Raw genomic sequence first — 13,863 nt, 5'->3', positions numbered from 1 at the left:
GCAGGGGCTCCGGCTGCGTCCCAGGACGCAGCAGATACTCTGCGCTCTCGGGCTGGCAAACTTTAACTAACAGAGCCCGTTTTTTATTAACCTGCATTTCCTTCTAGTTCCACTATTACCTCTGCAGAAAAGAATCTGACCCCTTGCTCTCAGCATCACCTTCACTTTCCCCCCCCGCCCCCTCCCCGCTGTTGCTTTGCGGTTTGGGTGAAACTCTGCAAAACCCTTTTGCGGCTCCGGGTGCTGGCCAAGCGATCCCTCGGCTGTGTCACCGCTCCCTCCTGCCTTTGTGCAAAACTCCTGAGAGAGCTTTCAGGCTGGCACAGCAGCGGCGTTAAGCCCGTCATAGGTCCCTCTTAATTAAATTTGAAAACTGCTTGGATAAGAGGGCTTTCTGAACCAGTCAGGTGCTGGGCCATGGGCCTGAACGACTGCCACAGACTAGCACTACCACCCACAGTCCTGATCCCCACGACATGTGTACAGATTACGGAGAAATCCCCCAGCAATGAGGCCGCTTTAACTCCTTCGCGCTCCGGGGCTTTTGCACAGCGCTCCGAGCTGGCCCCGGTGGCGGGACGTGCTGGGGTCCCTGTCCCGGGGGCTGGAGCAGCAAACGGTGTCGGTGCGACGGCCGTCGAGATGTTTCCTCTGGATGCGGCACAGAAGGAAAGGAGGAACGTCTCCCAGGCTGCGGCTGTGAGAGGGAGGCTGACGGTCACCGTTTTGCCAAGAAGGGGTGGAAGAGGGCAGAGCCCCATGGGGAAAGCTCTGTGCAAGGCAACGGGGTGACCTGCTTGCTTCTGGGAAATGCCATGCTTGCTTCACCCCAGCCCACCCGGGTCCGGCTTACCCGGCAGCGTGCCTACCCAGCCTGCAGACAGGGCCCCGCACCCTGGTAAATACAAAATAAATAGATGAAAGCTGCGTTTTCATCCACCCTGCTCAAAGCAGAGCAGGCTCCTGCCAGCTCTGAGACGTGTTTCACATTGTGGCTCTGAGCTCTCTTGAGGACCCCCCTCTTGTGCTCCCACCTGCGTTAGGCACCTTGCTTGCCGCCGTATATATCCAGCGTGGAGCTGACCACACAATTGCTGGAGGCCTTGTGGTTTCTTAAAAAACCAAAAACTTTCTCCATCTCTAGTTGGAGGAAAAAACCCCAAACCAAGCTCGAGTAACCCAGTCCCCGTCCTTTGGGCACCTGGATTCCGCCTGGGAGGTTTTACAGGGAGGTTTTGCCAAATGGGTGCTCGGTGATGTTGAAGCCGTGCCCTGCTCCCATTCCCGGGGTTTTCCCTGCATGTGCACGCTGGCTTCCAAAACTCGGCGCTTGCCTGGGATGGGTAAGAGCTGGAAGAAGCCAGGCAGGGCTGCGCGCACACGGGGCGATGCGTGACTTTGCTGGCAGCGGCGATGGCTTTGCCCTTTATCGCAGCTCTCGGCTCTTAGTGGCAGCAGGCATTGGGAGCATGGGGGAGAGATGGTTTAGGAGGAATATTAAAAAGCAATAATGCGGCTTGTCGAAGTATATTGAAGCCTCCTTCCAGCCTGGAGTTTCACTGGAGTCAGGGTTTTCTGTCTCCTATTAAATCACCCGTTCCCAAGGAGCCTTTGAGCCTGGCGCACCGGGCACGTTTCAGAGCCGGGCCAAAACCAACAATTATCTCCAGTTTCAGGAAATTTGAAGCTGCGGTTAACAGTGTCTTCTTGAGGACTGACAGATGACACAGGTGGCTTAGCGTGCAGCCAACGCTAACCCTGCGTGTCGATGGCATTAATCATCTCGAGAGGTTGCGGTGTGGCAAGTTGCTCAAGGTGGGTCTCCTGGTTGGGAGGGCAGGGGCTCAGGTCTTGGAGGAGGTTTGCGTGAGCACAGGCTTGCAGCCTGCTCCTGGGTGAACTTGCCACGTTGGATCGACATGGCCCGCAGTGCTCTGTTTCCTAGCGTGGCTCGCTCTTGTTATTTCCCCAGGTGGTGGATGCCTGGCAGAAATCACTCTATTGCCTCCTGCAAAGAAATGGAGGTAGAAATTTTTATAGGCTGTGACTAGGCCTTTACCATTAAGGAAGGGCTGAGGGAATACTTTATTTGCCGAAAAGTTGACTTTCACGTTTTCTGCAATTATTCTGATCAGATGTATTGAAAACTCGGGGCTCCAGATGCCCCTCTGGAGGCAGTCCGTGTCCATCCCCCTCGCTCTGACTCCAGCTCGTGTTTTATTCAAGCTCTGACGGTTTTGGGTTCACGAGGAGAAAAGGGAACTGTCTCAGCTCGGCGAGGGAGCCAACAGCCGACGTTTTTCCCGGTCGTTGGTAGGTCCTGGGATCCGCCAGCCCGAGGGGGTGTTCGGCGTCTCTGCGTAGCTGGAAGACCCCGTCTCTCTTCTTCCAGGGGAACGGGGGTCACCAGCTCGCAGCAGCTACTACCCAATGCCTGCAGTAGAGAGGAAGGATATGTTTTATCAAAGTGAGTCCCTGCTGTTTGAGTTCCTGGTTAGGAGCTTGATATCATCTAAAAACCAACACTGGGAAGTAAACAATGACTCTAGTTTTATTTTAGTCCTCCTTTTCTTTCTCCCACTATTTAACCTTTTAATTACTTCAAGAGTAGCTGAAACCGTAAGTCCCAGCAGCTGTAATGACTTGTTTGCTGGGGAGCCTCTGCTGCCGGTCCCTTCCGGTAATCCTGTAAAAGCCGAAAAGAGGAGGATGTATTTTTCTAAGGCAGCCGAAATGAGTCCTCCTTTGGCTGTTCACTGTAACAACACTAGGTGTGAAAAACCCTCTGGTATTTATGAGCAGATGTGATTCAGGAATAATAAAGACCTGAGAACCTGTCGTAAGATCGCGTGGATCAATGAATCATCTGCCAGATACGGCAATTTTGCGTATCAAACTACGTACCTGAAACTGCTGCTACTTTTATGGCGTTGTCTTGGCAGCAGTGGGACTTCTGTGAGCAAGTCCACAGTGTCCCCAAAAGGGAGAGAGACCTGGCTGCTTTAGAGGAACTTCACCAGGAAAGAAACGTGAGTCGACAGGAGCCACCACTTGCTGCTGTCTGCAGCTTTGATGAGGAAATTTATATTTCTGTTGAGCCGTGCAGAGAAAACAAACATCACCCCCATCAGCTGCCTTCAAAGGAGAAAGCTTCCTACCCCTCCGTTTTGCCAGCCGCCGCGCGGTTGACACGGCACCCACGTGCCTGCGACGGCGTGCTGAGAGCCCGGAGAAAACGTGCTTCTCGCATGGGGCCGCGCGAGCGACCCGGAGGAGGCTGGCGACGTGCGACACGGCAGCGACCGCGTGCGGAGCCGCCCTGGGCCAGCATCCCTGGATCCCTTAGGCTGGAAATGATCGGGATCGAAGGGACTTGTATTCCTTAGCCAGTACTGGTAGGGAGCCACTGAAACGCTGTTACCCGTTTTACGTCAGCTGATGGCTGACCGGGGGCTTGGAAAGTTTGCTGTTGCTCTTACAAAGCTTTTCCTTGCTGCTTGTCTTCCTTTCTGTGGTTTTCCTGCTGCGCTTTCTCCCCTTCCCTCTTCTGCTCTCCCTTGCTTGAAGTTCAGGGAAAATATGTGCAACCTTCCCAAGAGAACATTTTGGTGTAGTCATAACTTGTTAAATACTGTAATTAAAATATTTCTCTCATTAACTTGGAAATAATGTTTCTTCCTAAATTATACCGGAGGATGTTTTTTGCTAATTAAGTTGCCAGTTCCAACAAAACTGCTTCAGAAAATCCTGGAGTCTGGAGGCTGCCCTTGCTGGGTCCCTCAATCTGCTTCCTGCAGCTGGGGTCACCTGCAAAAGAGGAGGAGGCTGTCAAAGGAGATTTTTAGAAAGGGTCTGCTCTGGTTGGGTGGTGGGGCAGAGCTCGGAGGCTCATTGTGAGTAGATGTATCGGGCCGTGCTTGGTCTAGTAACGTCTTCTAGTGTTTCCTTGGTTTCTCAAAGTGGTGCGAATCCCTGGAGGGTCCTGGTCTGGTTTTGTGTGGAGAAGCTAAGACTCGTGTGCCGGGGTGCCGCCCGAGCCCTGGTGGGCAGCAGCCACGTACCCAGGCTGCGGAGGGCTTGCTCCCTGCCCCGTCCTTGCTGGCTGCGGGGCACTTTCTCTCCTGTATTAAGCTAAAGCAGCAGCAGGACCCAAGTGTTCACAACCACTGGGACTTGTGTGCAAAACGAGGACCAGTTTCCAGCGGGCTTGGGGATTTTCTGGGTGATTGCAGATTTCTCTCTAGGGATGCGGAGTGCTGAGGTTACCCACAGGCCTTCTGTAAAGGGCTGCAGGAGCTGAATCCTGGAAGTGCAATTTTCTGCAAGAAATCTCTTGAGGAGTTCTTTGCATTAAGCCTAGTACTGCTCTGGTTCTGTCCTGGTGCCTTTCCAAGCCTGTTGCTTTAGGCTTCTTGCCCTTGCTCAGGTGCCGGTGTGTAGGAAGGCTTGTGCAACGGCCCGGGGAGCTCGATGCAGCGGAGTACGTGGGCTGGGTTAATGCGCTTGACTTGAGCATCTTCTAAACTTGGCTGTGGTCCTTGAGGCTCTCTTCTGAGCATTGCCCCAGATTCATCCCACTCACACGAAAGGTTCTGTTGCTCCTTTAGCAGCCGGTGGGTGCTTGTTCTCTGTGGGTGTAACTCCACCCCATAAACTTTTCTTCCAGCGGAGGGCTCGGTCCCACCTCTCCCTTGCTGCAGTTAAGGTAACGCCTGGGGGGAGCTCTTGGGGAGATTCCTCACCTCCTAAAAGAATTTGTTTGATGATGTGATTCATGTTTTGAGAAAGTCTGCTGGTGAGAAACAAATTTCTTCCCTGCACTTGCACGTTCCCATGCACGCCTGGTGCTGGTCTCCTCCTCCCAAACGTGGATGGGTGTCGTGGTTCAACCCCAGCTGGCAGCCAAGCACCAGACAGCCGCTTGCTGCCTCCTCCCCCAGCAGGATGGGGGAGAGGAATCAGGGGTGAGGGGGGGGAAAAAAAAAAGTGAAACTCGTGGGTTGAGCTAAAGACGGTTTAAAAGGATGGAAATGGAAGGGAATAACGATAAAAGAATATACAAAACAAGTGATGCACAGCACAGTTGCTCACCACCCGCTGACGGATGCCCAGCCAGTTCCCAAGCCGCGGTCACCACCCCTCGGCCAGCTCCCCCCAGTTTAGGCACTGGGTATGGCGTTATCTGGTTGGGAATATCCCTCTGGCCAGGCTGGGCCAGCTGTCCCGGCCGTGCCCCCTCCCCGCTTCTTCTGCACCCCGCCGCGGGCAGAGCACGGGGAGCTGAAAAGTCCCTGGCTTGGTGCAAACGCTACTCGGCAACAACCAAAACATCGGCGTGTTACCAGCGTTCTCACCCTAAAGCCGAGCCGCGGCACCGTGCCAGCCGCCAGGCAGCGCGTTAACCCCACCCCGGCCCGCAGCAGCGCGGCGGCTTCGCGCAAAGCCGGCGGGGGTCGGCCCCGCCGGCCCGCGGGCTCGCGCTTCCCGTGGGTTGCGGCATTCCCGGGGGCCGCGGGAGCCGCCGGGTGCTCCGAGGGCTCCCCGCAGCCGGCGGGACCTCTCAGGTGCCAACCCCGACGGAACGGCAGCTACCTGTCCGCGGCGCCCAGCTGGGTGTTTTCTGTCAAGCTGGTGGTTGCGGTTCAGAGCAAGGACAGACTTATGTACACGTCACCCTGGCAACGTTTAGGTAAAAGCCTCCGAGAAGCACCGGGGAGCATATTATGGGCTAGTGCCTTTTTCTGCGTGTGTGCACGTGGGTTTTTTTCCTGACGCTAGCCCGAGGTGCAGGGAACACCTGAGCTGGTTTAATTACCTTCCCTCCCTCCTGCTTTTGAAAATCTCTACTTCGTGTGGGTTTTTTGACTTTTTATTTTTTTTTGACTTATGTCTGTTCCAAACCCCGTTGTGGATCTGCACCCGCACGCCTCGCAGGGACAGCGCGCAGCACGCGTGAGCTAAGCCCGAGGCGGGGTGTGAGTGCGGCGGACCTGGCTTGGGCTGGCTGCCCCGAACTGCCCGAGGGCTCTGTGAGGGGCTTGGGTGGCCCTGGGGGTTAGCGAGTGTGTCCCCGAGGTTAATGCAGCAGCACCTGGAAAGCCTTCTGCACGAGGCTGCTTGAACGTAACTCGGGCCAAACTTTGTCACAACTAATTTAGCCATCCAGAAATGAAAGGGCTGATCTAACGGGCTAAGTCAACCCACCAGCCTCGGACCTTTATTTTAGGGTGGGACGTGGGATGTAGATTCCAAGGGAAGCAAGGCGGTAGGTGGAGGGGGTGACTGCCCTGCCTGGTGAGAGATGCTCCTCTCTGGGGAGCTGACAGTGCTTGGGACATTGGGGTGAGGGGTGACATTTATTTCTGTGCTTGTATGCTCATTTTTGGTGAGGGCTTTCTGAATATTTGGGGGGCTTTTTAAAGAGCAAAGAGGGCTATGTCAAACCTAGTAAATGTTGAGTTTAGTAAGACTGAGTTTATGGGCTGCTTCTGTTGGGCTAGAGAAGGCATTTTACTGACATGCTGTTATATGAGAATTCTCAGTCTCCTTAAACTTTAATCTGAGTGTGCCGATGGGATCATTAACTTCAAGGATGTCCCTGTGTGCTGCTTTCTGAAGCTAATGTAAGTTTTGAAACATTCTTGGGCTTCTGTCTTAAAAATATGATGCCATGCTAGACTTTAGCAGTGCACTGGAATGCAGAGACTCCCGATTTTTTGCTTTGCTACCGGCGGTCTTCAGAAACCCTGGGCTGGTCGCTTCATCTCGCCGTATCCCTGTTTCCCCTTGTGCAGAACGGGAATGTTGCCTCCCTCCTGCCAGCACAGGTTGCAAAATATATTTAATGTTACTTCTCCTCTTGGGAAATGAGTAAACCCTTCTGTGCATTTCTGTTATTGTTGTCTCGGGCAGCTTCAGTAAAGGCATTCTGCAAAGCAGTGCTTTTTGGAGCCCTAACGTGTCGCAAAGGGGAAACAACGTGCTCGGTCTTGTCTCGTGCGCAGCACTCGCTCCCTGCAATCGGCTCCTGGAAGAGAGTGTACCCAGTGCCACCGGGCACCCGGCGGGCTTGTGGCCAGGGCATGCCAAGGTGCTTGGGCCTGAGAACGGCCCAAACGGTGCTTGTTTGTGTGTTGTAATTCTTGGTGAGGTCCCCGACTCCAAAGGGGAAGACTGCAATAAAACCGGTGTTCGGTTTTCCTCCTTGCAAAGATGCAGAATCTTGGAGAATATCAGTTAAATCAGCTTCCTCCCCCACGCCGCCACTGGTGCTGCATCCTGGGGCTTGTACATCTGTATCCATGAGCAATAGGTTTTGTGGGTGGCAACGTCAGATTAGCTGATGGAATTTGTTAGCTCTGGTGGAAACATTTTTAGGCAAGATGTTTTTGCAAACAGTATTTCATCATAAAACACTGCTGTCAATCACCTGTAGGTGAATGACTCTCATAAAACCCAACCCTAGATTGAAGGAAATAAGTAGTTCTGCTTGTCCTAAAAGGTTTTTTTCCCTGTCTCTTTATTTAATATATTGCCGGGTAAATAATTATTGGCCTCCTGTACTGCACAATGGGTGTGGATGGTCAGCAAGCGTCTTGAAAATGGTTTCAGTTCTGCATTTGATAGCAAAGCCAGACATTTCCGTGAGCAAACAGGACTGACCACGTTGCATTCCTTCAGCCTGGTTGGCGGGGTAGGTAGTCAAAGGCAAAAATGCAACCGAGCTGCTGTAGGAGCTCTCCCCTGGCTGGAGAGGTGAGCTGGTGGAGGAAGACCCAGCCACCGCTGGGTCAAACCTTCAGTGCTGCAGCGATGATGATGGATGGAGCTCAGCTGAGGCTGCCGTCCTCCAGGTGGAAATGCAGAAAGCTGGGCTTTCCCTGCACCCTGCACGTAGGGACGAGCTCTGATTCTCAGTAGGAATTATTGAAACAAGGTGCCTCTGTACTCAGCCCTGGTGAGGCCCCACCTCGAATCCTGTGTTCAGTGTTGGGCCCCTCACTACAAGAAGGACGTTGAGGTGCTGGAGCGTGTCCAGAGAAGGGCGACGGAGCTGGGGAGGGGTCTGGAGAACAAGTCTGATGGGGAGCGGCTGAGGGAACTGGGGGTGTTCAGTCTGGAGAAGAGGAGGCTGAGGGGAGCCTCATCGCTCTCCACAGCTACCTGAAAGGGGGTTGTGGTGAGGTGGGGGTTGGTCTCTTCTCCCAGGTAACCAGTGACAGGACGAGATGAAATGGCTTTGAGTTGCACCAGGGGAAGTTTAGATTGGATGGTAGGAAAAATGTCTTTACTGAGAGAGTGGCCCAGGGAGGTGGTGGAGTCACCATCACTGGAGGTGTTCAAAAAACGTGTGGACATGGCACTTCAGGACATGGTTTAGTGGGCGTGGGGGTGTTGGGTTGATGGTTGGACTTGATGATCTTAAAGGTCTTTTCCAACCTTAAGGATTCTGTGATTCTGTGAAGGTGACTTTTTCTGCAGCAGGGACAAACCGTGAACTGTAGTCTGGGAATGGCTCCTCCTTGGCAGCGTTCTCTTGGCTGCACAGCTGGAGATTAAATCTTTAATTGGGTACAAGGCATCAGAACTTAAGTACTAATTTACATACCTGACATATTGATGGCAAATATTTTAAGGATTGGCTCAGTATAGAAGCAGCACCTAAACGGGGTGAATGGTAAGAGATGAGGTGATGCATCTTTCCAAGAAGGCTTTTGATACACGAACACTCCCAACGCCAGGAAACGCAGAGAGACACCCAGGGCTGGAAACAGCCATCAGCCAGTTCCACACTGGAAAATAAAGTGTGTGTGGTTTTTTATCTGGAGCTTAATTACATGCTGGATCAGCTTGTGAGGAGAGGGAGAATAAATTCTCCATCCCTTGGAGTCTTTAATGAGAGCAAGCAGCTTTCCAAAAGACCCGCTGCCATTGCTCCACGTGATCCTGTGCCATTGATCCACGCACAGGAGTTCAGCGTGAGCTCCCAGCCTTTGCTGCCGAGCCCAGCCCTCCTGGCCACGGCAGCCACCGAAAACCATCTCCCAGGGAGGCCGCGGGTCCATCCCGGGGGCCAGGTCACCCCCCGTGCCCGCGGCAGGGCTGCAGCGACCACGTGACGGACCGTTAGCCGGGGCTGCCGTTCTCCAGGAGCGGGGCTGGTTGCGGCACACAGCCCTTCCCAGCTTCCCGACAGCATCTCCTTGTCTCCAGCTACTTTCACCACCTCCGTTGTTTAACTGCACTGTCACTTTTCTCGCCTGCTTGTTTTCGGTGTTTTCTCTGACAGTTGCTTTTTATAATTGTGAATTTTTTTTTTTCCCCCCTCTCTGTTGCTACCTGTTCTAGCCCTCGGGCGCTGAGCTCGGAAACGCATTCGCTGGGGTTTGCCCTGGCCTGTCGCATACATCATCCCGCGGAGGATGGTGTGCATCTGTTTGGCATTTATGAATCGTTGCAGCTTGACTGAGTTTCTTCTGCTTCTCGCGTTTTCTTTTCCAAGATTGTCTGCTTAAAATAACAGAGCAGCAACTGGAAGGAGAAAACGATGTTCCTCATGCCCTTGTGTGGGCTTCTTGGGTGCACGTACTAAACACGTTGTTTGGAAAGCTTCTGCCTTCGGAAATTCGCAGGGATGCAGGCGGTGCCCATCCCCTGCCCCCTGCAAAACAGAAAGGGGTGGGCTGCACATAGGATTCATGTGGTCATGTCTTTTTGTCTTCGCTTCTCAGTTGAAAATGAAGTTAAGATTAATGGGGGCCAAGGCTTGTTACTGCTTAATAGCTCCCTGCGCGTACTTCCCTTCCCTGTTCCCATTAAAGGAAGATCTTTTGCCACTGACTGCCTTCAGGTGACCATCTGGGACACCGCAGCACCTAATTTGTGAAGCTCTAACGAAAACGATGCTCTGATCTGACACGGCTCTGCTCCCCAGGGCTGGCATGCTGGAGGACCGCGGGTTTACTTCCAAGAGCCCTCGGCTCGTCTCTGCTGGCTTCCCCGAGCCCTGCCTGCCCGTATCGTCGCAGCGAGAGCGTAAATGCGAACAGCGGAGTCTCAGAGGTCTCCCGGTTCAGGCGGTACCTTGCCTGTGAGATGTGTTTGACCCCAGCTCCCTTCTCCGGAGGTAGAAGTGTTGCACAACAGCACGCTCACCGCTTGAGCAGAGACTTCCCACCTTTCCTCTTCTCTGGAAATATTTAGCTATCAGCCAGCTAAGGGCAGAAGGAACTTGTTTCCAGTACAATGTTTTTTTCCATCTATACGTAATAACGTCTTTAGCTGTATGTAATTAACTCAGAAGTGATAGGCTTGTAATTACCCAGCAGAAGCCTGTGAAAAGGATTGCGTTAGTCTTTATCTCTGGAACTTTATTAAGAAAGATGTTCTGGGCCGTTTTGGGATATGCCAAAATGTTTGAAGCCGTGCGCGAGCCACGCGGAGCCCTGGCTGCAGGCAAAGGTTGTTGGAGGGCTCTGGCCCCGAGGTGTCAGCAGATGGCTGTGTCCTCGGTCTGCTGATGGCCTCCGTTTCGGAGGTTAAGCTGGGATGAGAGAAGTCTACCCCTCTGGTCTTTGGTGGAAACCGCTGGTTTCTCTTGTTTCTGTCTGTTCATGGGTGTCATTGGAGGGGTGGGAAGGAGGAAGCCCGTGGTTAACTTGTGGAGACTATGCCGTGTAGGAAAGACTCATAAAACAACCACAGGATGTGAAATGACTGTATAGCTCTGGAAATTAATATTTAAGGCTTCTCCTGTTTGAATGTGATGAAACCATTGCAAACTCAGTATATGTACATTGTGCATACTGTAAGAATGCTAGGAAAGAAACGTAGTTTTTAGCTCATGGTTCCCTCAATGGGGGAATAAGCTTAATGGCTCTATTTTTTTTTTTTTTTTTTTGGTATGCAACTCACATCAGTTTGTCTTTGTTACCACTCTGACTGGGAAAGAATAGTTGAGTTGGTCAAATGGAGGTGACTCAGAGCTGAAATCATATGTCGGAGCCTTCTTCAGAAGTTTGGAGACAAATAAAATCATGCAACATGCCCCTGGGGATTCGACCCTGAACTGACATTAGAGGTTGATGTTATTTGAGGGAAATCTGCCCTGATTTTGCACGCTGTAGCCTGTGATTTGTCAGTGAGCAGTGTCTCCCCTCAAGTTTGGAGCCCCTGCAAGATGGACATAGCACTGAGAGGCGAGGCACACCCTGGATGCTGTAATGTTACTCATGAGCAACACCCTGCAGCGGAGGAACAGGATTATTTAATTTTGCATCTTGGCTTCTTGGGAGTTGCTAGAGGTAGTTCTTGGTCATCTTCTAGAATTGTTCCTGTGGTTTGAACTCAGAAGTCTTAGGCATTTCATGGACGTTGTGCTTCATACCACATCCTTGCCTGCCTTTGAGTCCATGGCTGGCTGGAGACTTCTTGGTGCTCCACCACCACCGACCGCTCTGCAGGGCGCATTGGCAAGTTGTGCTGCCTGCTCCAGGGTACAGGCATAGGATGAGATGAGAATTGCTTTTTAGGTCCAGCTAATGACCCATGGGTCATCTGACAGCATCGGTGACTTCAGGCAGTGCACAGTGCTGTGGTAGGAATGGCTGTCTTGTTAAACACTGGGGAGTCCTATAACTTGGAATAACAACATGGTGGGTAACCAGGTTAATAAATGTAAAGGTAATTGGTGAACAAGAAAAAAAAGCCAAGCTGGTTAAATAATTTATTTGGTAATTAATTATTTTTTCCCCTGTCATTTGAGGCATTAATAGAGGAAGAATGGTTCATTGATTAGGGCACTGGTCTGCTGCTTTGGAAAAGAAGTTTGGGTTGTTCCCTGGCATGGCTGTCTTGTATAAATTTGGGCAAGTCCTTTCATCTCTTTATGCTCCTTGTGTTTTGAGGCTAGTTATAATAAATTCAGTAACTTGTGTATCTCATTGGGGAAAAATATGTTGGTACACTCCAAGCTGAATACTGTTCATATTAAGAGTCAATAGGTAGCATGAGTAGTGCGAACTACGGCGAAAAGGTTCAATTTAAATATAAGATGCTTCAAGCGTATATTAACTCATTTGTATGATGCTCCTGTGCAGGTGGTGTGGGCATAGGCAGCATTGTTTTCAGTTTGCAATAGAGAAAGTGAACGCAAGCTGTCTTGTGCTATCACAAAAGGTCGTAATTAGCGTTAATAGCTCTAAATTATAAACAGACATAACAAGTTCAACACATGCTTTTAGCAGAATGATTATCCTTTGGAATGGGCTCTTCATCTTCTCCATTTCTGGATGTCTCCCAGTCGAGCCTGGGACTGTATCCCTGTATATGTTGTTCAGTCCTAGTTGTTGGCTTGGTGCAGGCATTGCAGGATGCTGACACAGGAGGAAATTAGGAGAGAGCCAGAGACAGGACAGATGAGGGACCACCACGTTAAAAGGAAATTCCTACCACTGAAACCACAGGACTCATCTAATGATTTGGAGTCCATGACCACAACGGTCCCCTGTAAGGTCCCAGAGCTTTCCAAATGCCAGGACTCTCTGCAGTCTCACGAACCGGCCATACGCTGCAGGGTACCGAGGGGCTTCTGGCTCTGCCGGAGCCGTGCAGGCAGCCGTGGCCCTGGACCTGAGAGGGGAAAATGCAGTTCTGAATTGCAAGGAAAACTGAGCCCTTTAGGACAAAATTCGAGCAGGACACTTTTTGATATTTTTACTCCCTTTGTTGCACAGGTTGGGTAAAATTCTTACCTTCTGTACCCTTTAATTCTGACCCGTCTGGTTCTTTGTTTTAGGTCCTGGAATCGTGAGAACTTCCAATGACTTGGCAGATCTCTCTGAATCACCAATGTTTTGCTGCCACCTCCACCCATGCCTGTCCCTTGCCTGCTCCCTCGCCGGGTGTCAGTTCTCCAGCCTACGTGCTGAGAAGAAAAGTTAAAAAGGTAAAAGTCTGTAATCTGATTCCGCAGTGACCTGTCTAATCCTGTTCCCTGGTACAGTGAGAGCTGAAATACTTGTACTGCAAAACAATGACTTGAGGAGACCAGAGAAGGAAGATGAGAATCTGCAGGGATTTATTCCACCCCCCCCATCTTCTGTCTGTTTCTGACTGGAAGCTGTCAGCTGGACAGCAGGGATGGCAAGGGAGAGCTCGGGGCTGGGTGCACTGCTAGCAATGCCCCGGGTCCCTCTTTATAGGAGAGCAGGGGTACGGTTTCAGGCACCCCAGACTAAATCTGCATGGCAGTGGCTGCACTGAGTTGCCCTGGAGGTGAAGGGCTCAAATGCGATGGATAAAGCACTGCAGCTCCACAACGAGCTGCTGACTATGTTGTGCTCCTAGCTGTGGAGCTCCCAGCCACTCCGAAATTTTTTCGGATTGGGCTGAAAATGAGGCTTTTGATACGTGGCTGGACTGTGTTGGGAGTGGCTGAACTTCCCAGGCTTCTCTGGGTCAGCAGTTCAGACCTTTGCTCTGACCCCGGCCGGTTCACGCCGAGTCCCAGGCTGCTGCCCTTGCTGTAAGAGCAGGGCTGGTCTGCTGGTCTCCCCTTCCCGTTGACCTTGGGTTGGGTGGGGGAGCCGAGCCCAGGCTTCCGGGTCCCGGGCAATGGCTGTGGCCGTGGGGCCTTCCTGTTGTTCCTTGTGCTGTGCGTGTATGCTTGTGCAAAATCCTGCACGGACATTTTGGGGCATATGGGCCTTTTCCCTCTTGCTTGCTGTTGAGAAAAAGCTTCCCTGTACCGAGCCTGGATGCAGGTTCCACTCAACCTACCTGCCTCTGCAAAAAGGTGTTTTGGAAAATCAGCCTCTTCAGATGAGAAACAGGTTTGTTTCAATGGGTTCTGCTCTGTTGAAA

This window comes from Phaethon aethereus (assembly GCF_964289735.1).
Source record: "Phaethon aethereus genome assembly, chromosome: 18".
NCBI classification, from domain to species: Eukaryota; Metazoa; Chordata; class Aves; order Phaethontiformes; family Phaethontidae; genus Phaethon; species Phaethon aethereus.
Note: the sequence above shows the minus strand (reverse complement) of the source record.